Here is a 23051-nt window from a genome sequence, read left to right as displayed (position 1 = left end):
GGGCTCTCAAGGTTGCTGTTAGGTTTTGCTTTATTGGTTTAAAAATGTCTAATGTGTAGAGTTATGTGATTAGAATGATTACATGCACCTGGTAAACTGAAACTTGACCCTTCCATTATAAATGCCCTTTGCCCTAAAGAAAACTGTGTACTGTTAAAATAACCTTTAAGATAGTGCATTCCTAGTATCTTCTTAAAATTTTAAACTGTTCTTTTTCCTTATGTTTTAAGTGTGAATCTAATCTTGTAACTCCCAATTCGCTGACTTGTTTTTTTAAACTATGACTTTTAAATGGCATGTTTAGTCTGTTTATTTCAATCACCATTTAAATGGGTTCATTACTATCGTTTTCTGTTTGTCTTTTTAAAAACCGCTGGCGGGTTCCTTCCTTATTCTATTTTGCTCCCTCCTGAGGACATTATGGAAGGTGTGTACTCTATTTTTGTTCGTTACTGGTTACTCTATAAAGTTGAAATTCAAGGGCTATATTGATTCCTCAGAAGGCGTTCCTGCAGAACTAGTTCCAACACAGGAGGTGCTTCCATGGTTCTGGGCCGCTGGATGTTCAGCACTGTTCAGATTATTTAATTTAACCCTCACATAATCCTGTGAGATAAATACTGTTATTTTCATTTCATAGAGAAGGAAAATAGGTCCATGGTGATTCACAAACAAATGAAGGAATAAAACAGTAATATACTGAACGTTTACACAATTTATGCAGAAGGCAGTGACTAACACCTTAGAACAGTGGTTCTCAACCTTCCTAATGCCGTGACCCTTTAATACAGTTCCTCATGTGGTAGTGACCCGCAACCATAAAATTATTTTCGTTTCTACTTCATAACTGTAATTTTGCTACTGTTATGAATTGTAATGTAAATATCTTTTATGCAGGATGTATTTTCATTGTTACAAATTGAACATAATTAAAGCATAGTGATTAATCACAAAACAATATATTATATATGTGTTTATATATGTGTTTATATATGTGTTTTCCGATGGTCTTAGGTGACCCCTGTGAAAGGGTCGTTCGACCCCCAAAGGGGTCGCAATCCACAGGTTGAGAACCGCTGCCTTAGAAAATTAGGGCTTGACCCATTTTCTGCAACAGGATCATATCAGAGGAGAGTTGTTGTACCTTTGATCAATGCATTTTAAAGTCTTTACAATTGATTTTGAGAGAAAGAGAGAAAGAGAGGGAGGAGAGAAAGATCGATGAGAGAGGGAAACACTGATGAGCTGCCTCCTGCATGCCCCCACTGGGGATTGAGCCCGCAACCCCAGCATGTGCCCCGACCGGGAATCGAACTGGTGACCTTTTGGTGCACAGGACAACGCCCAACCAACTGAGCCACATTGGCCAGGCCTGATGGACACATTTTATTTTTATTTTTTAAAATATATTTTATTGATTTTTTTACAGCGAGGAAGGGAGAGGGATAGAGAGTTAGAAACATCGATGATAGAGAAACATCGATCAGCCACCTCCTGCACGCCCCCTACTGGGGATGTGCCCGCAACCAAGGTACATGCCCTTGACTGGAATCGAACCTGGGACCCTTCAGTCTGAAGGCCGACGCTCTATCCAACGAACCAAATCGGTTAGGGCTGAACACATTTTAAAACATACTTTGAAATTCTTTTTATAAAAACAAAAAATCAGAATTGTAAGCATCTGATAATTGTCTTATAAATATTTCAACCACTTAAAAATATTCCTCAAAACTTCGTATGACTTTCTGCTTCAATTAAATATTTGCTGGTGCAGGAGACCTGGTTTCTGGCGGTTTCGCGCTCGGAAGCCGAGTGCGGCTGAGACCTTGCTCACCATCGAAGTCCCACTGCAATGACCGTTCTTTAAAGCAACGACTGGTTAAAAAAACACCCATGATGATCTGGTTTAACTGACTTTTAAAACAACCAACCTCTTAAAGGTTATCCTCATCAAAATCTCAACAAGCTGCTCACATCAACAGTGAAGACGTGACGTCTCCGGCGGCCTTTGGCTCTTAGAAGAGCTCAAGATCAAACAAAGGGACGCTCGAGGTTTGAATGGGGATATAACTTATGAAGCCACCGAAGGCCATCTTTTTATTTATTTTTTAAAAATAAGACAGAATGCCGAGCTATGCAAATTGTCCAGCACATTCTAAAGACGAATATGCCAAGGACAGATTTTAAAAGATAAAAAGAGAAGGAGAAATAACCCCATCTTTCCCCACACAGAACAGTGCACCAGCGGGAAACATCTGTCCTGGACAGAGAAAGGCACTCACAGGCAGGAAGCTCACAGGCAGGAAGCACAGCCGGCTCCCTGAGGAAAACGTGTGCCTGTGAACGAGCACAGCTTTCAGACACATTAGAGACCATGACAGTTAGCAAAGGTGAAACATGTACCAATAACGGATAGACAACGGCGTGAGATAAGTAAACACTCTTTTTAAAAATAATCCTCACCTGAGGATATTTTCCCATTGGTTTTTAGAGAGAGTAGAAAAAGGAAAGTGACAGCTAGAGAGAGAAATACGGATGTGAGAAAGACACATGGATGGGTTGCCTCCCACACGCACCCCGACCAGGGCTGGGGATCCAGCCTGCAACCAGGGCACATGCCCTTGACCGTACCTCGGGGCGGCAGGCTCCTCCCAGGCCTGGACCCTGGTTGCAGCGCATGCAGGAGGCAACCAATCAATGTCTCTCTCTCACATGGATATTTCTCTCCGTCTTTCCCTCTCTCTTCCACTCCCTCTAAAAATCAGTGGGAAAATGCCCTCGGGTGAGGGTTAAGGAAAAGGAAAAGGGATATTTCATGAAATATGAAGACATCTACTATTGCCTCCATCCTCTGTTCATGTCTATGGATACGGCTCAGCTAAAGAAATGCCGTCCCACCTCCGCGAGGACACAGAACCCAGCGCTCTCCACTTAGTCATGATCTGACCCAACGGCCAACTCCCCCTCAGTCTGTGTGCTGAGAGGGGGTGGAGATTCACCACAGAAGACGAGGAGGCGAGAAATAATGTTTTAAGAGACTTTTATACAGCTTACATTTTAAGTATCTCATATAATAAAGCTCAAAACAAGCTCTTAATCACCCGCACGCACGTCCCCTTGTAAGTAAGGCGGGGTGCTGCGAGAATCCTAAATCACGGACGTTCCTCCCCCAGTCTGAGCGGTCTGCGCCGTCTGCATTAATTAAATGTGCGCAGGGCTTCTGAGTGGACCATCAAGTCTGCGCCCTGATTTAAATCCGCAGTAAAACATTTCTCCATTAAGTCTTGTGCCTTTGTGTCGTATTTCATACACTAGTTGTCTCTTAATTAAATCCATGATGGTCCACCAACACAGACTATTAAAATAACTATACTTTGCTCCTGACATATTTATGAGACGGAGTCAGAAGACTATAGACTGGTACTTGAACGACTCACTAGACATGCTAATGAGGTTATGATGAAGGCACGATTAGAATACGATTCCTCTTCTTTCTCTGCTTTCTGGAGATTTATTTTTGTAACCGGCTCACTTCTATTTCGGGTCCTGACTTTTCCAAAACCCCAGACCCTCTGAAAGCTCTTTCATGATAGAGTAGCTGCAAATTAATAGTCAACGGAGACCTTGCAAAGTGTTCATTTGCATCATATGATGCCAATATACCAAGTCTCCTCCGAGTTTCGCCCTGTTCACGGCTGCGAGGACACCCGTGGACCAGACAGATGTTGGCCAAGGTTTAGGTCTGCGGAGAGAAGCGAATGTCCAAGGCCGAGGGGCGCAAACAGCCGAGGGAGAGCAGGTGCCCTGCAGACGGGGTGAAGCAAGTCCCCGAGCGTCGCCCCGAGATCCCGCATTTCCAACCTGCCCGCCGCCACGGAGGACGCTGTCTGTAGGGTGAGAGGTGCCGGTTCATTTTGTTCGCCTTCGGCAGCTTGATGTGCACTTTGGCCTTTATCTCATTTTTCTTAGACACATTTTTGAGCGTTTGTTTGCCATGGATGGGGGTGGCCTTTAGCGGGGAGACGTGCTTAAAGGATCAGGAAGTTTCAAAGGACTGGAGCTGTGTCCAAGCGGAGAGGATGGTATTAGCTAACACGGATACAGGGAGGGGCTCGGGCACTTACCTCCATTTTAGCTGCTTCTTCCTAATGTCGGTAGATGCTCTCCGGCTTTATGTTTTTACATTTTATTTATTATTTATTGACTTTGAGAGAGAGAAAGAGAGAGGAAAGAGAGAGGAACATCGATTTGTTGTTCCACTTAGTTCTGCACTCATTCACACACTGCTTAGTTCCTGTATGTGCCCTGGCCCGGGATCAAACCCGCAACCTTGATGTATCAGGATGATGCTCTACCCAACTGAACTACGCGGCCAGGGCGGCCACTGGGCAGCTGTAAGTAATAACGCTTTGCAATTCATCATTCAGCTCGATTGCGCGTGGTTCTTCTCAGCAGAAGTTTTAAAAGTCCTGGAAAGTGAGAGATGAGCTTACAATCTAGTTTTTTATGGCCTTGGTCTGTGACGAACAATGCAAATATGAAATAAATTCTAATGTCTTGTCAAGACCAAGCAGCTACAGTCAGGCAGCTCCGCTAAACACATTACAGCTAATAAACTCACCCTCACGTACTCCTGACACGAGTAGTAATTAAAATAGCTTGTTTCCCCAAAACGGGCCCTATACATGAATACTCATTGGCAATTATTTCTTAGTTCTTCAAACCAAAGGGAACATAATTTGATTCGCACTCAATTTTCTTGCAAACGTCGTTCACGTTGGGTGTCGCATGCAGCTTACGACTGCTGGCTGCCACCCTGGGCCTCACGGTGAAGCAGGGTTCGACGTGCCACTTCTCTGACGTGCAGCGCGCTGTCTGAGAGACGCTGGTCTTGGCCTAATGAACTGGGGATCATTGACACCCCGAGTCCCACTTTCCGGTCTAAGTGGTTCTGACTTCTAGAGCCGGTGAGGCCCGACCCACTCGGTCCATTCATCTGAGTGTAGAAACCGTGGCGAGTCGGCGAACACAGGGCCCCCGAGCGGCATTGCGTGGCTCTCGTGTTCCCGAGGCCACTTTGTCACTGGAGCCTCTTTTCCCTGAGCGTTCCAGTCAGGCCCTGTCCCCCGAGCGCCTGGGAGAGCACGAGCTGGCTCCCGGCAGTTTCAAAGGCCCCGCCTCTTGGCGGGCTCCCGTGGTAGCTTCCAGAATCTACCGAGACTTCCCTGTGCCACCGGGAAGGAGGAGCTGGTGGACAGCGCTGACACACACTCGTGACTGAGGGACGCGCAGTGTGAGTCCTGGGTTGTCATCCAGAACCTAACCGCGCCGCTCTGCACCTTAGAGTCACTCATGGCCGCCCGTCGCCTTCAGCATGAAGTTCAAACCTGGGCATAGGCGCTCCGCCATGGCCCGCCTCTGGCTGGTCAGTCTCCTGCAGGAAGGCCGCCCTGCAGGCGCCCTCACTAGGGTTTCCTGAAACATGCCAGGTCCTGGCAGCCTCTCCCTCCTGCGAGCCCTGCTTCCTCCCCTGCCCGGAGCTCTCCACCTCCTGGCACCGTCCGCCACGGCAGGGCCAGCGTCACTGTCTTCGGAAGCATTTCCCACGTCGCTGCAGGCCCTCAGGGCCTCTTCTCTGTGGCTTTCCCATTTCACTATCCCGCCTCTTCTACATCCCCCATAGCCCGCTACTGCAATCGAAGATCTGGAATCTTCCCTCAGATGAGCACCGTGATGGTGGAGACGCGAAGTTCTTCGTTTCTGTACTCCCAGTGTCTGGAGCGGCGTCTGACCCTGGTAGGCACGCAGTGCTTTTGAATGAAGGAATGGAAATAAACGTGTTTAATTGATGATCAAACTTATGCTTCTCAGCACTACGCAGACAGCCACCACCATTCCCGTTATCTAGGCTTCTACCATCAGTTCTCTTCCAGGCACATGAGCACGCCCTCGAACTAATAAAATAACTCCCGGCAACTCTTTAATTGCTCTCGTTTCCACCTCCAATTCCCGGGGGCACACAGCAAAGACCAGGCCTGTGCAGCACCAAGTGCGGCGGGGACGTGGTGTTCTGACCCTTCATTAATGGGATCGACGTAGATAACCAACCCCAATAGTTTAATTCCTGCGGCAGGGAGGCCACGCCACGTTGCCCAGCACTGTACTCCATGTGTGTCTTTCTTTAAGAAGCATGAAATATGTGGAAATCGTGTGCATACTGCAGACTGAGTTCACGCCTTGGCATGTGTACGGAGATCAGATTCATGAGAGGGAGGCTGAATTTCCACTTCACTTTCTGTGCATTCCTGGTCTGAATGGTGAGGGCCTTTTTCCTGAAATATCGCCCCGGGAAGAAGGTCTGAAATCTGCCTTGGAGCGCAGCTACAATACAAGGAAAAGAAAACGCTTTTTTCAAAGAAAAAATTTAAAAAAGAAAAACCAAGGAAACAGCTGGATTTTAAACAAACTGACTGGGTTTACCCCAAATTATCATGTTACAAGTCACGAAACCACAAATAATTTGAAAGTATGCTGCTTAGCGAATCAGATGAACTATGATAAAAATTTTACATATGTATTATTATGTTTTTAGAAAAGGACTAAAATTTTAGTCTGGTTTCTAAGTCTATTAATTTATAGAATTAGAAAATTTTGCTAATGGGAATACAGCAGACCTTCATAGAGTTCCTCCTGTTAGTAGCTTTAAAGGCATAATTCTTTTGTAAATGGTCACATAAAATTTCAATTTATAATAATATTTTGAGATAACTGGTTAATGTTGCTAAACTATTCCAATGTGGTGCTGTGTAATGACTCATTTTCCCACTCAGAATGACAAATACTCAGAATAATGAAGTACCAAGAAATGTCAAAATGTAAACTACTATATAATTTTGTGTGTGAGAAATAACATATCAGAGATCAGTGGAAAAAACAAACAAACAAACAAATAATCAAACAACCACAACAACTAAACATTCCTCTCTGCTTAGAAAAAAAAATAGACGAAAAAAATGCTTCTGGCCAGTGAGAATAGCCACAGGAGTGTGCACCTGTGTGCGTACAGAAGCAAGAACCAACCACAGCGTCAAGAAAAAGTGAAATAGAAACATATCATGCAGAGTAGGTTTTGTTGCCTTTTCAAGATACCTATTTTCTAGCAGCTTCTTGGACATAGATCCATTTCGTTTCTTTTAAAAAACAGTTTTAATTAATTTATTTTTTAGAAAGAGAGGAAGGGCAAAGGATATAGAGATAGAAACATCATCGATCGGCTGCTTCCTGCCTGCCTTCCACTGGGGATCGAGTTTGTAACCCAGGCATGTGCCCTGACCAGGAATCGAACCCTGACCTTCTGGTTCATAGGTCGACGCTCAAGCACTGAGCCACACAGGCTGGGCCATTTCTTTTCTTTGATGACTGGTGATACATCTCGCAACGGGACTGGAGGGCAGACTGAGAACACACGGTGGTTCCCCCACGCAGTAGGCAAGGAGGCCAACCTGCCGAGGGAAGTTCTTCTGCCTTTCAGTCCGGTGTCCTCTCCTCTCCTCAGGGGACCCTGGACAACAGCCCACGCTCTCGACTCATGGTCACCACAAGGACCAACAGAGGGCTTCCCATCCAACGGTTCACCATCGCTGGAGACTGAAGGGCATCCGATAGCCAAGGTCAAAGGCATTGACAATCCATCACCAAATTTCACGAGCATTTTTCTACAGAACTTTTCTAAATTCACCCTGCAGCTCACACACAGAAAATTAGGGAGAGAAGAACGCTTGGTGCTTTTGGGGGGGAGGGGAGGAGACAGGATTATGGTCTGGAATCCGCTGGGAGCAATGTTGTTGACGAGAAGAAATTCACCATGCGATCTTCACTATTAAATGAGATAAAGTGCAGCAATGTTCTCTCTAAACGGTTAAGGTGCTACTTCTCATATTAAAATGATCAGTCACTTAGATTACCTCCCTTAATTTCTGTTTCTTACTGTTTTCGTGTGTTTTCCTACACCATTCCTAACTTAGTTTCTCCAAAAGTGCCCCGTGAGTATAGACATTTTTCTCTGTCTTTCTTTCACTTTCCCCACAGCGCCCGGAGAATTTCTATTCCTCCAGCGTTTCTTGGAGAATGATAAGTAGTTCAGTAAGGATTATGGAATTCCCCTGATACTGGGCAGCCATCTGATCCACGCCACACACAGCTCCCTAACTTTCTTCTCTAGTTAACCTGGACAAAATGTCGCTCAATGAATCAATCAGTAAGAAGTATGTTTTTCTATGCAAAGAATGAGTCTTTACTGTTCTAACAAAGATTAGAGTCGGGTAGCATCACACCCATGATGCATGCGCCTGCGAACATCACAGACATTTCTACAGCAGATATTGTTCTTTTGTTGGTGTTGCCAACGTTATTTAAAGGCATCCCCACTCCGAGACACCGAACTGTAATGCGCTGCGGGGTTTGTGCTGGATACAGTCACTGCTCGATGCTGATGGAGGAAGTAGTCCACCTGCTCCCAGTTCTGCGTCTGCGCTCTGGCTTTCAGGGAGGGGTCGGCTGCAGCAGCAAGAGCACGAGGCGTTGCCTCTGGGGTAACCACAGTGTCTTGTCAAAGAGGGAAGCAGGCTCCCTGGACCTGTGGTTGGATGTAATGGCTGTGGGGCGCGGATCCGCAGAGAGGAATCTTCAGAGCTCAGAGAAATGCAGCGCCGGCCTCGGCCTTGACCCGGTTCCACGACAGTGTCTACACGCTGCGGGGGAGCCTGGCACCGACGGATGTCTGACTCCAGGAACCACCGAGCAGTCACTGGGGTTTATTCTGTCCCCTGGCTGACATGCTTATCATAAAACCACAAACCCTCCACCGACGCGTGTCCCGATCTTGACTGTTCCCCACTCTACCAGCGTCAGAAAATAGACGCGCGCCACCGGGTCAGCTTAATGCTTTTCTGAGCTGTGCTGGCTCGACAGCAAATCAAACATTCCCCTCCCGCCCCCCCTCCCTTTCTGCTCTTCCATTAAAACAAACACACAAAAATCAAACAAAGCATCGGATCAGAGAGCTTTGTGGTCGCGCCGCCAATGCGCGGGGCACTAGAGAATAGGCCGTGCGCCGGGATTCGGCCGGAACAGAACCCGCCGGAGCCCACGCAGCCACGGGGAACTCCGGGTCCGACACGCCGGGCAGGAGCCGCGTCCCCTGAGAGTCAGAGCTCAGGACAGTGGGACTCGAAGCGTTGGTGCTGTCCCACGGGCATTTACGGCTATGAGGGGGCCATCATAGAGCTGCAGGACGAGAAACTGGGAGTATTTTCTCAACTTGTCTGCTAGGCTGTTCAACTCACCTGAGAAACTGTCTCAACCACATCGCTTTTGGTATCTGGCTTCCCCGTGTCTTTAAAAATACATATATTTTTATTGATTTCAGAGAGAGGAAGGGAGAGGGAGAGAGAAACACCGTGGTGTAAGCATCAATCAGCTGCTTCTTGCACGCCCCCTACTGGGGACCCAGCCTACAACCCAGGTATGTGCCCTGACCTGGAATCGCACCAACAACCTTTCAGTACACAGACGATGCCAAACCCACGGAGCCACACGGGCCAGGGCTCGCTGGGGAACCTTCAGTGTGGGCGCGGGGAGCGCAGCGCGGTGTTCAGCGGTTTCATGTAGAATGAGCAGGTGAGGAACCCGGCCTCCCAGCGGGGGGCAGTGCCAGTTTCAGGCCCTCAGCCGGCATGAGCCCTGCGGATAGGTCTTCGCCGAATATGTTTAGCAACTTGGGACTTTATGCTCTCAGACCCGAGGCTCTATTGTGCGTCCAAGGGGTAACGGATTGTAAACCAATACGCCTGGGATGGTGTCCTGGCCGGGCGGCCAAGTATGTACCCAAGAAAGGCCAGGGCGTGGCTGTCTTGTCGTTTTCATCTATGAAATGGGGACAGTGTCAGCCTCCGGGGCTGTGGCGATGGCGGCAGAGGCCTCTGTGTGCCATCGCTGTGGAAAGCACCCAGAATAAGCCCATCAGCGTTACCGGCTTAGTTTACAAATAGCAGGCACTGCGTTATTCGCTTGTCGGTTTCTTCTACGTTTTTACATGTGTAAATACATGGAGAAATAAAAAAAAAAAAGGAAAGGAAAAACTACTTAAAAGTACCCAGGCCAAATATTTTCAGTATTCTTTACTATGCTCCTAAATATTTAATAGATTATTAGTAGACGCAAACACAGAAAACACTATCTCATATTTGCATGTTAATGAAAAGCCATGAATTATGCATTGCTGGCTGTGTGGAGTAATGGAAGCAGCATTCATTTTTTATGGCTGCAAAAACTTAGATCATCTCCTGCACGGCGCGTCGCGTCCCTCCGTCCCAGCACCAGGGCCTGCGGGCTTCTTAAAACCATCCCCAGCGACATGAGACGGGTTTGTTTGTGCCGCGGTGCCACACGCGGTGTGAATGTTCATGTTAAACAAAAACAGTTTCAATCATGTCATGACTAATGTATATTTGGTCACCACTAAAAAAAGGGAGGGGGGTTTAATCAGAATGTTGCATTTAAAAAAAATACTTTTATTGATTTTTACAGAGAGGAAGGGAGAGAGACAGAGAGTTAGAAACATGGATGAGAGAGAAGCATCGATCAGCTGCCTCCTGCATGACCCCTACTGGGGATGAAACCTGCAACCGAGGTACATGCCCTTGACAGGAATTGAACTGGGGCACCTTCAGTCCGAGGGCCCGCGCTCTATCCACTGAACCACACAGGCCAGGACAGGGATGTTGCACTTTCTAATAAGTGCCGGAGCAAGCCGTGGTCCTGCGCCAGCAGGAAGTGGTGCCACCCCCGAGCACAGCCTGATTGTGCTGCCCCGTCCGGAGCCGCTCTGAGGAGGAGCAACGGGCTGAATTCAAACAATGAGGCTCGCTGCAGCGCAACCGGGGATCCACACTCTCCCATTATTTCCTGACCTTGTGCCAACACTCCACTTACAGTAATAATTAGAATTAGCGCTTCCAGCGCCCGCCTCCATCCCCCTAACAAACAGCGAGACATGGAAATTCCCCGGCTCTGATGGAGGCAGCTCCATTTCCTGACTCGCTCCCAGCTCGCCTCTCCACGCAGCAGGTGCCTCGCCGGGACTGCGGATCCCGCACCGGTGAGAGCGGCCGGTATTTCTGCCCGCCCCTCATTAAATTCTAAGACACTCATTTTCCTTTCCCGGTCAGAGCACCTACGGGAAGCTGTCTCCCAGTGCATTTGTCTGGTAATCTGAGCAACTGTAAATACATCACATGTTTAATCACAGCCCGGCCTGCGTGGATCAGTGATTGAGCATCGACCTATGAACCAAGAGGTCACGGGTAGATTCCTGGTTAGGGCACATGCCCATGTAGCGGGCTTGATCCCCAGTGGGGTGGGGATGGGGGAGCGTGCAAGTGTCTCCACAACCTGGGCTCTGCCACCCCCTCTGGCCACAGTCACAGGGCCTGGGAGGCAGCAGATCAATGCTTCCCTCTCATCATTGATGTTTCTGTCTCTTTCTCCCTCTCCCTTCCTCTCTGAAATCAAAAAAATAAAAACGTTTACTCACAAGAGCTGGAATTCGGCACAGTGTGAATGATGCGCCCGCCGGTCACTGAGCGATAGGTCGGAGGACAGCGTGGAGGGTGTGGGTGTGGATGGGAGGGTTCGTGTGCTTGGCCACCGGCCACGCTCAGCCCGGCCCCCACAGAGGGAGCGGCGAGAAGCGGCTCAGGTCACAGCTCTGCGTCGGGGACTGTGGCGGCACCGCGGTGATTATGCTCACCGGGGCCTGACACGCCAGGAGCTTCCCCTGAGCGGGCGGGACCTGGTGGGAAGTCAAATGGGAATCACCGGGTGTGAAAACAAGCGGGTCCAGGTCATCGAAACTCAAACAACACATTTACCAGGAGAAACGCACCGGCTACGCCCAGCGAGATGCCTGCCAGTTCCTGGTAGGAGAGCTGAGGCTGGAGCCGAGCCCAGGAGGCCCCACGAGGCCTCCACCTGCAGACTGCGCGGTGGGCGGGGCCGGGCCTGCCCCTGAGGGCCCTTCCTTCTCCACCTGGGGAGTGAACCCGCTACTTCCGTCCCCTCCCTCGTCTGTTGTCATGAGCCAGTGAATGGGGACGGGTCTTAGGAACTCCACGTGGCTGCATGTCGGGGATTTTGTGAGCTCCTGGCGAGAGCCCTGGGGCCAGTCCATCGCATCTCTGCTGGGCTGTCCAGAGCGGCCTGCACGGCCTCACAGCACTGGGTCCCCCGCTCTCTGCATGGCCCGCGAGTGTCTCCACAACCTGGGCTCTGCCACCCCCTCCGGCCACAGTCACAGGGCCTGGGAACAGCCTGGGTCCCGTCCAGTTCCAGGCCTCCGTGTGCAGGACCCCGAGTGAGGACCATCCTCCCAGGTCCCCGTGCTCCTGGCCCCTCTTCGGCCCGGTCCCCTTTCACCTCTGCCATGCCTTTTCTTTTCTTTCTTTCTTTTTTTAAAAAAATGTATTTGTATTGATTTCAGAGAGGAAGGGAGAGAGAGAGAGAAAGAGAGAAACATCAATGATGAGAATCACTGATCGGCTGCCTCTTGCACGCCCCCTGCACTGGGGATCGAGCCCACAACCCCGGCACTTGCCCTGACTGGGAATCGAACTTGGGACCCTTCATCCGCAGGCCGACGCTCTATCCACTGAGCCAAACCAGCCAGGGTTGATCACACGGAAACCTTTAGGACTGGTCACTTCAGAGAGGCCTGGGAGTTCAAGATGGAGCAACTTGTTGAAGATCTCACTGCAGGAGGCAGAGCTTACGCTCAGGTGCGTGCCCGTGGGACTAGGGCTCCCTCCTGCCCTCACTGCCTGGCACAGGGCACTGCCCTGCAGACAGGGACGCGCACTCGTTTCGTCTGCCATCTCTCTTCCCTGGCATCTCCTGCCCGGTCCACGCCTGGACTGAGCAATGGGAGAAATGGAGGCTCTGGGTCAGGCTCCGTTCCCCCAGGAGGGCCTGGATCTCCTCAGAGGCCTTCCAGATGCAAGTCCTCTGACCCGGACCCGCCCGCCCGGGGACCGGCATCCCAGCTCAGGGGTAGGGAGCACAGGCTGCGTCTCAGCCCGCGGAGCCTTGCGACAACTCGGTGCAGTATGTGCTGCGGTTACGCTCATGTTTCCAACGGGGGAAACTGAGGCACGCCGGAGTCCGATCCCTCGCCCACGGTCACGCAGCGAGCGGTGGTGGGGCTGAGAGCCGTGCTCACCTGGGCGACGACAGAGTGCGCTTCCTCGCTGCTCACCCTCTGGCCCCCGGGACAGAGGCCAGGGCTGGTTTCCTTGGGCCGCGTGGAGAGCTCACCTCTCACGACAACTCGTTGTTCCAGAGAACATCTGGCGCACGAGGAGCCCGGAAATAAATCACTTTCCATCCCTGGAGATGTTCGGTCGTGCTTGCATCTCGAGGTTATATTAGAGTTATTAGAATTATTAAGAATTATTAGAATTATTAATATTAAAATTATTAAGGAAAAAAAAGAGCCGTCTTGGGTGCATCATCTATTTCTCATTTGACACAGATGAGCCATTGGGCGACCATTCCATCCATCACGCTCCTGCCCCCGCCCCGTCCCTTCCTCCGGCTTCTCTCGGCGTCACAGAGAAACATGAACTAAAAGCCGCGCCGTAAGAAACCATGCGGAGAATCCACTGGCACTTTCAGTTTCCATTTCACGGGTTTGTTGTTTTGTTGTGTTTTTCTGTTGCCTGTGTTAAGATCTCAGACCATACAGACCGCAGTGAGGCACGCAGTTCCACCGAGCCACCGCCGCTTCCCTACGCGAGGGCTTTAAAAGGAAGAAGCCATCGTCCTGCAGCTCCTAAGTGCAGGCCGCTAATGAGCGCTGCTTCATTAACACGAGGAGTCGCTCAGGAGGAGAAGCCCCCCGACAGCGACAGCGAGAGATGTGCGGACCAGGCGTCGTGGTAATTAACCACCGACTTTCCAGATGAGAAGGCAGAAAGCAAGTTCTGTCTCGGAGAAATGGCCTCTGGAGAGAAGGGGGGGATAAAAAGGGTTTTGAGTTTGACAGGACAACCTCATCGCAGCCCCGTTGTCTTCTCCTCTGGTTCAAGGAGTCCTAGGCACCCCCTGTCAATCATCGGCTCCCATCTCTTATTATCCTCAGGCCAGCGCCCAGCGCCCAGCGCTCCCTGCTGCACACCGGCTCCGGGAAGAATACACGGGCTCCGGCAAGAATACACGGGCTCCGGGAAAAATACATGGGCTCCGCAAGAATACGCGGGGCTCCGGCAAGAATACACGGGCTCCGGCAAGAATACACGGGCTCCGGCAAGAATACACGGGCTCCGGCAAGAATACGCGGGCTCCGGCAAGAATACACGGGCTCCGGGAAGAATACACGGGGCTCCGGGAAGAATACACGGGGCTCCGGGAAGAATACACGGGCTCCGGGAAGAATACACGGGGCTCCGGGAAGAATACACGGGCTCCGGGAAGAATACACGGGCTCCGGGAAGAATACACGGGGCTCCGGGAAGAATACACGGGCTCCGGGAAGAATACACGGGCTCCGGCAAGAATACATGGGGCTCCGGCAAGAATACGCGGGCTCCGGCAAGAATACGCGGGCTCCGGCAAGAATACGCGGGCTCCGGCAAGAATACGCGGGGCTCCGGCAAGAATACGCGGGGCTCCGGCAAGAATACGCGGGGCTCCGGCAAGAATACACGGGCTCCGGCAAGAATACATGGGGCTCCGGCGGGGAGGCAGCAAGGCAGTGCGCTCGGGGCCCGGCTCTGCGGGGTCTCAACCTGCACCGCAGCTCTGCACTCCCTGGGACCGTGGGCAGCGATGACAACAAAGGTCTAGTGTGGAGTCCCTGTGCGTTACCCAGGCATCCCGTGCACATGCACAGAGAAAGTATTTGGCTGCTTTGGAGTAGCATAAAGTTGAAGCCTTTTTTCTAAAATATATTTTTGTTGATTTCAGAGAGGAAGAAAGAGGCAGAGAGAGATAGAAACATCAATGATGAGAGAGAATCATGGATCGGCTGTCTCCTGCACACCTCCTACCGGGGATCGAGCCCGCAATCCCAGGCATGTGCCCTTGACTGGAATTGAATATGGGATCCTTCAGTCCTCTGGTCGACGCTCAAGCCACTGAGCCAAATCAGCCAGGGCTTGAAGCCTTTTAAAAAAAAATGTTATTATTGATTTTTAGAGAGAGAGGAAAGGAGAGGGAGAGAAACATCAATGATGAGAGAGAATCATGGATCAGCTGCCTCCTGCACGCTCCCCACTGGGGATGGAGCCCACAACCCGGGCCTGTGCCTTGACCTGGAATAGAACCAGTGACTTCTTGGTGCATGAGTTGAGGCTTAACCACTGAACCACACAGGCCGACCCCCATTTTTTTTGCTATTAGCCATCAGATTTTGGGAACCTGTACCCAAAGGGTGTTTATACACAGTATACCCACAGCACAAGCAGCAGCACCAGAATGGTCTTGAGTTCCCTGTATTTCTAACTCCCTCCAATGCTGATCTGTACTAAGGTTCAGGATCTGACTATTCTGCTGACCCAGATGGTGCCACAAAAGCCTCTTTTGTTAAACCAGTTTCCTACGGCTCAGAATTTCATGCTCAATGGAAAAGACACGAAAAAACACAAGCCCTCGTACTCCCTGCAGCCGAGCTGAAGGCTGAGGAGCCAGAATGCAGATGCCTTTCTCGGTAAGACGCCGTGCGCCCCCCTCGCCGGCTCAGAGCCCCCTGCTCCCGAGCCACCACCCAGCCCGGCCCGTGTGGGAAGGAAGTCATGGCCTCCCCACATTTTGTCTGAGTTGGGTGTGAAAATTGCAAAGAAAACCCAGAATGCATCTTTTTGTTAGAAGTGAACACATTACTATGACAAATGGTTGTTTGGACTCTGAGGTAACTTTATGATTATTATTTATTTATTGCTCTTTTGAAAATAAAAAAAAATCTCATTTCTAGCTCATCTAGTGGCGTTTGATCTCATTATTCCACACGTTGGAAGTCAACTGGTGATTCACACGCATGAAATTAGCAATTTCGTATTCAACGTACTGATGACAAACCGTAGGACTCAGCCGTTTTGCGCGGACGACCTTTAGAACGTCTTGGTTCCACCCGTGGTGTGCACAGGGTCTCCTTCCCGCTGCTCCCCGCTTCCTCCTCAGATGCAGAAACACCCCGGCTTTTCAATTTGGTGCCTAGTCGGCACGAGAGAGCCCTCCTTTTCCTCCTTGTCTATCGGCTCTGCAATTCCAGGCTTCAATATTTCAAGAAATTGCACCACGAACTCTCACGTGGCTTTCCTATCGCTGGGAGCCTTTTGAGGGACGACACAGGGAAAACTTACCGCCGCATGGAGGGGTGGCCCGCGAACACGTGGGTTAAGTTAATTGCATTCAAATGCAGTTTGCTTTTCAAATCATGACACATGAACATGACAAAGACATTTCCCCAGATCCCCTCAGGCCCCATGCCAATGTACCGACATCTCTGGGCACTGCCCCAAAGGCAAACATTAGATTCTGAAGGGGAGTGTCCTGAGGCGGCTCTGAGGGGGCGTCCGGGGGACAGAAGCTGCTTTGACTCCTTCACGCCCCACCCTGCTTGGGGCGGAGGAAGGAGGGACCCCCCTCCCCGCCCGGCTTAGCTCCACTGTTGCCATCTCCAGGCCAGAGGACCCCACATATAACGGGGCGATTCCAAAGTTCAGAAAACGTGGGCTAGTAGACAGAATTCCAGTTCGTGTAAAACCGATTCTAACCATATACTTGATATCTAGTTAGACCTAGGACAAAAATAAATAAACACCAGACTGAAAAATGACTGGGCGGACCAACCAACCCATCAAAAACCCTCCCAAGTTCCAGATGGTTTGGGCATGTCTGTCATGGCTAAAGGCAGCGATGTGGAACCTTGCGTGGCAAGTGCAAATGTGCCATTTTCCCAAACTCAGTTCCACAGAAGAGAAGATGGCGGTGGGGACCGAGGAGCTACCGAAGCACCCCCCCCCCCCCCCACAGACGTGGTGCCCGCTGGTGTGGGCACGTGGCTGCATCAGGATGGGGACGCAGGGGACCAGAGTTTGGGAAGAAGGTGAAGTGTGCTTGGGGTTTCACACTGAGGACGTGGAGAGAGGCTTGGCCATTTGAGTCAATACATTCACTGTCTAATATGTTCAGAAGCTCAACGGAGAAGAACCCTGCAGGCCCCGGCCGGGTGGCTCAGTTGGTTAGAGCATCGTCCGCATACGCCAAAGCTGTGGGCTCCATCCGTGGCTGGGGCACAATAAGAATCAATGAAGGCATCAATAAGTGAAACAACAACTTCATGTTTCTCTCTCTTCCTTCTTCTTCTCCTTCTCCTGCTCCATCTCCTCCTCCTCCCCCTTCCCCTTCTTCTTCTTTGAAGGCGGCCCTGGGTACAAGGGTACAAGGTGGCAATGCCAGTGGGTCAGCATTAGCGTTGAGAGCCAGCAGCTAGCCAGAATGAAACAAATACTCACACAGTCACCCTAGGGAGGCACCTCTTCCTCTGACCGCCCTCTATGGGTCATGTCTGCGCTTTCCCATGTCTGCCCTGAGTCCGGGAGGTAAACACTTGGGCTGTACGATACATTTCCTTCACAGCGAAATCAGGCAGGTCCTAACACGGACCGGGACCCAGTCTCTCTCGATGACTGGACTTCTTTTTCCATGTGGGTGTGATTCCTGTCAGGTACAGCTGCGGAGGCCAACGTTTCTTCGGACGCTGTCTTATACACCACCCGGCGCCTTTGCCGGAATGTCTGTTCTATGTTGAAAGAGGCCCAGGCTTTCTTTACTTGCTGATGTTGTGTGACAGTGAGGGCCACACCCGTTTCCCACCTTTCTAGTTGTAGAGTCCACATTCCCTGGCGTGGCTGCTGTGCTGAGGGAATGTCAGGCACCATGCCCTTTCCTCCCGCCGTGCAAATGAGCTCTCTTGATTGCTTACTGCCCTCTCCTCCTCTCCTCCTGCGTGTTGCGTTCTCACACTTCCGTCCTGGTCCCTAGAGAAACGCAGGTTGCGATGCCTCCTAAGTGGGACCTACACTTCATGAGGACAGTGACTTCGCCCCCACTGCTGCTGTCTCCCCACTCTTGCTCCAGTTCCCAGGCCGGAGTCTGTCCCAGAGAAGGCAGTCAAGACGTGTATCTGAAGGGATGAAGGATTAGAAGCACCCTCAGCATCAGCTGCCTGGCGCCTTCGCGGAGGTCTGCGCCAGGTAAAGCAGGAGGGCTCTGCCCGCGGAGGCGAGAGCGTCTGATGACTCCTGTCCCTGGAGGAGCCCGAGGTCAGGCTGTCTCCGAGATCATTGTCCCAGGGGTGCGGTCGAGGGCGCGGGCTTCACCCCTCCTGGACGCCCCATCCTGCAGCCGTCAGATGGACACGATGCCCAGCGATTTCTAAGACGTGGCGGGGGCCGAGCTGAGCCCTCCGATGTCCCTGATCATCATGTGCAAAGAGAGAAACACCTAAAGGGCAAGATCACTTCTTTTTGAACCACACGCGTGACTTTACAGTGTTACTGAGAGAGCACAAACAGAAGAGAACAATACAAACGCCCAGTGAAGCAGGGTATCTGTGGGAGGAAGTACAGGTAAGCCAGGAGTCAGGTCGTTATTTAAAGACCGCACAGTAAGCTCTCAGCCCCGTGATCTGAATATTTATTTCGCTGAAAAAACAACAACGTGTGTATGAAGTGAATTGTGTAACAGCATTCCTAAAAAATATATATACGTGTAGAAGCCTCGTGATGAGCTTTTGAAATATGTGCTTTTTAAGTTCCGTGTTCTAATATACTATGCAATTACTCAGTGCCGGAGAGGATCTATGAACCGCAGTATTTGTGTTTTATGGAAACGCTCTTTTATGCGGTGTGTGCGCTGTGTTTCCTGGAGGCTCTTTGCCCCTGGGATGTCGAACGTGCCACATTTTGGCTGCATCTCTCGGAGCGGCATCGTCTGCTGTGGTCACGGAAACCCAGGCTTAACTGTAAGGCGCAGCACACGCCTTCATCACGGACACTCAGGTCGTGGTCTCGTGCGCAAGGACACGGGTTCGTGGAGGAGAATGCTGCCCGTTTCAGGCTCCACCTCTGGGTCCCCGCGTTCAGGCACCCCTCTGGGCGTGTGTCCTCGCGTGACACCTGGAGAGCCCTGTGCGACGAGCTCCTGAGTGGGCCGTGGGCATGTGCCCGACAGCACTCTGCTGGAAACCAGCACCCCGGGGTCTGGCCAGGACACATGGGGTTGCTGGGCTGGGAGATGAAGGACACCCGGCCAGCTGTTCCAGACGTGCCGGGTCCTTCCCAGTCTGTTTATGCCCAGGAGCAACAGGGACAGAAGGCTCCTTTGTCGGGCCATTTGCAACGCTCTGGTTTCAGGCACACCGGTGGCTTTGTCCTCCTGGTAGACAACTCGGTTGCAATTTGCCTGGACCATTTGCTATTCCCTGAATATCCCCCTGTCTTCAGCCCCCAAAACCCCCATTTTTTTAGAGAGAGAGAGGAAGGGAGAGAGAGAAACATGGATTGGTTGCCTCCCATATGCTCCCCGACCAGGGGTTGAACCCAGAACCTAGGTCTGCGATCTGACTGGGAACTGAACCCCGAGCCTCCCAGTGCACGGGCGGCGCTCAACTAACTGCGCCCCCAACTGTGGCCGGGGGCCTGCCTCTCAGCTGGTGGGTTTCTGTACGTCCCCCCTCACTGGGCTGGACTCTCCATCCCCTCTTCTTGTCAACAGACGGCATATTTGTAGAATTAGTAGAAATTCAGAAGAATCTGGTGTTGACCACAAACACCCCCGGGAGGCTGTCGGCACTCCGCTCCTGCTACAGCTGCGTGCACGTCCCTAAGTGGGCACACGCGGTGTGTGTTCCTCACCTGCACCTCTCGACCCCCCTCGAAGCCCTCGCACTTCTCTGTCCTTCACCCGACTGGGGGGAAGGAGGCGCCCGCGGAACCAGGCCCATTCGGGGTGTGCGCGCCTCTCGGGGTCTCTGACTGCCGTTGTCACGGAGTGATGGAGTGACGTGTGGCTCAGCGCACCAGCAGCCCGGCCACCAAGCTTCAAGCCAGAGAGAGTGGGGTCTTTGAAGGCAACAACGGTCACAGCTGGAGACCACTGGCCTCCTTTATACTGGATCGCTCTCCTTCCAGCTGGAGCCTCCGAGTCTGCGCTTCTCCTGAGGCCCTGGACGTATTACCAGACATTTTAACAGGACGGGGCTCAGTCCAGCCCCAGTAAGTGATTACCCCCCCCACCCCCCCCCCCCCACCCCCCCGCAGACTCTCAGCCTGCGCTGGGTTTCAGCCTCAGGGAGGGGAGGTGGGAGGAGGGGTGTCACCCACTGATTTCTAGGAGGAGCGGCTTCAAGTGGTCGGTGAGGAACTCCACCGCGGAGTCCGCTGCGGAGAGACCCCGGGGCAGAGAGAGAGGAGTGGAGAGACAGGGGCTCAGACACAGGCAGTGCCTGGCCGGCCGGGGAGCACGATGGGACCGAAGGAGCAGGCGAGGCTGAGGGGGAGACCCCCAGGGAGTCCCCAAAGCGTGCGCGGCGGACGTCTCAGGTGAGACGGAGATCCGAGTTGCTCATCGATAAAACCCCGCGTCACAGAGCCAGTCCCACCAGGCGGCTGCGGAGGAGAGAACGTCCAAACGCCCACCAGGAACCCTCTTCTCCCTCCAGAAACGCAGGTTAAGGTTCGGACACGTTCTGCCAAATGCACGCACGTGTCCAATCTCCAGGCGACGCGGGAACCGTGGGTGACCTGACCCTCGGAAATGGCCCAGTGAGGCGGCTCGGCCAGCAACGGCGATCACACAGCAAACATGGCCAAGCGTCTCCGCTCGGGTTTCCAAGCCTTGCCAGGTGCCTTCTTTTTTATTTTATTATTATTTTTAAATATATTTTATTGATTTCAGAGAGGACGGGAGGGGAGAGAGATGGAGACATCACTGATGGGAGACAATCATCAATCGGCCGCCTCCTGCACACCCCCTACCCAGGCACCTGCCCTTGACCGGAATCGAAACTGGGACCCTTTAGTCCGAGGGCCGACGCTCTTCCCATTGAGGACACCAGCCAGGGCAGGTTCTGCTTTTAGGCCCATGACGGCAGCTTCCCTTTATTCTAAAAACAATCAAAAGCCACCCGGAGGTTTAAAAACAGGTCAGGATGTGGTGCTACTTGTTTCGACTCATTTGGGGAGCAGAGCAGAGGGAAGCGGGGATGGACACTCTTTATCAGCCAGGACACGCCTGCCAGCATGCAGGTGAGACGCGGGTGACGGTGGCGGAAGAACCTGGACTCACCTGAGCAGCAGGTAAGGGGGGATGGATTACAGGGAGGGAGGCCACGGAGCCCAGGATGGACACACCTGAGCAGTAGGTAAGGGGGGGATGGGTTACAGGGAGGGAGGCCACGGAGCCCAGGATGGACTCACCTGAGCAGTAGGTAAGGGGGGGATGGGTTACAGGGAGGGAGGCCACGGAGCCCAGGATGGACTCACCTGAGCAGTAGGTAAGGGGGGGATGGGTTACAGGGAGGGAGGCCACGGAGCCCAGGATGGACACACCTGAGCGGGGTGAAGAAGATCACGGAGTCCAGGATGGCGCGTGAGTGTCAGGAGAGGGTGAGTATCTGGAGTCAAGAGGCTGGTGTGTCTATCTGCAAGCCCGGACTCCGTCCCAAGAGAACCTTAAACATTTCTGCTTCGGAGCGGCTTCCCTTGGAGAGAGAGCAGAAACCCGCGTGGCCAGGGCTACACGGAGACGCCCCCGGCTTCTGTGCAATGACATCCGCCTCTAGCATCACAGCAGAGCGTCTTCCTTCCAGAGTTTTCCACGGCGTGTGTGCTCCTGAGAGAGAAGCCGACGCAAAACTGCCCTGAGATCCGTTAGGCGCCTTGTGGAAGTCACACCGTCACGAGCTTCAGACAGAGCCTTGCTGTGCTCACTGCAGATCTCCATGAGAGCCAGGCCTGCTCTGCAGAGTCGGTAGACAGAGTAGCTAATGTGACTGCTGTTTTGAATATTTGGTGAGATTGTTTTCCACTGACCAGTTCCCGTAGCTCATTAATCCCCGGGAAGGTAAGATGAACAGGGAAGGGCAGCCCCCATGGGCTGGTCTCTATTTAGTCGGTCCTATTTCTGTCTCCCATTCTCACCCTGCAGATCCCGAGGACAGAGATAACTTCACCAGAATACCTACTGTGCCTCGCAGCTGTGTGACGGACGCTGTCCTAGTTATGGATTCACAAACGCCCTGTCTTAGCTAACAAGGCTTTTTTCCCCCTTAAATGAGGAAGAATAGTTCAGTGAAAGCCCCTTAATCTGAGCATGAGTGCTCCATTCCAATTAAGCTTGAAGAATCAAAGAAAAGAGAGTTGATTTCATTTTTTTCTGCAGTAAAAAGTAGGCAACACGCTAAGAGATGTAGCATCTGCTAATCACACATTCTTATTTAGAACTTGGGTCAAATGTGAAAAAAATATGGTGTGAAAAAAATATGGTATGAAAATATACAACTGACACAAAACAGAGTAATGCAGTAAGCCGATGGCACGGACACTAGACAATGCACACGCTGTTTACCTTCAAATTGCAAATGTGGCCCTGGCCGGGCGGCTCAGATGGTTAGACCATCGACCCAATATGCCACGGTTGTGGGTTTGGTCCCCGGTCAGGGCACATATAAGAAGCAACCAGTGAATGCATCAATAAGTGGAACAACAAACTGAAGTCTCACTCTGTCTTTCTCTCTCTCAAATCAATCAATAAAGTTTATAAAAACTGCAAATGTTCAAAAGCCATCCCTGTAACCATTTCTTTATTGTCAACCATGTGCTGCTCGTGGCGATGGAATCCCCACACGCCCCTGCAAGCAAGCTAAAGAAACCCGTCAACCAGCCTGACCTCGTAAGAATAAAGGGAAACAAATACAAACTGAATATAATGCCGTG

The sequence above is a fragment of the Myotis yumanensis genome, unplaced genomic scaffold (genome assembly GCF_028538775.1).
Source record: "Myotis yumanensis isolate MYYU_CA2020_CCGP unplaced genomic scaffold, mMyoYum1.0.hap1 SCAF_17, whole genome shotgun sequence".
NCBI lineage: Eukaryota > Metazoa > Chordata > Mammalia > Chiroptera > Vespertilionidae > Myotis > Myotis yumanensis.
This window is presented reverse-complemented; position numbering follows the sequence as displayed.